This window comes from Grus americana, chromosome 22, assembly GCF_028858705.1.
Source record: "Grus americana isolate bGruAme1 chromosome 22, bGruAme1.mat, whole genome shotgun sequence".
In the NCBI taxonomy this organism is placed as follows: Eukaryota; Metazoa; Chordata; class Aves; order Gruiformes; family Gruidae; genus Grus; species Grus americana.
In genome coordinates this window covers 8,512,644-8,513,168 of record NC_072873.1, presented here as the reverse complement: position 1 = coordinate 8,513,168, position 525 = coordinate 8,512,644, and positions in this window count along the sequence as shown.

Genomic DNA, 525 nt, shown 5'->3' with positions numbered 1-525 from the left:
GATTCTTCATTCTCATTGCTAGTGGTTTGATACGTTGTCCCAGAGAACAAGACAATGGTGCTGATAAGACATTTTGCAAGAAGAGAAGCCTGGTCTGATTAAACTCCGCTATGTATTACCCTAGTGTTGGGAGGATGCAGGGAGAAATCATTTCTGGGTGTGAAGAGGCAGTAATAACTGATGGATCTGAGCACAGGATTTACTAAATGTACTGGCATCTCTGTTTCCAAGTAGATGGTGCCTTTCCCTCCTCCTGTCCCGTTGCTGCACTGGGAGCTGCTGAGTCTTCCCCTGAGAGTGCAAAAGTAGGTCTGGGCCCCAGGTGAGGCTGGCAGATCTCCGGAGCTTCACCCACACCTTTCAGTGAGTTCCTGGGCTCTGGTGGCCACTTTGGGGCCATTTGTGCCCCTTGGAAGAGCCACAAGTCCTAGCTTTTCCCTTCTGTTGTCCTGTAGCACTCTTATTCATCATGTTTTTACCCATTAGATTGTCCCTAGAAGGAGCTGCAGAGCTTTGAAGTTACTT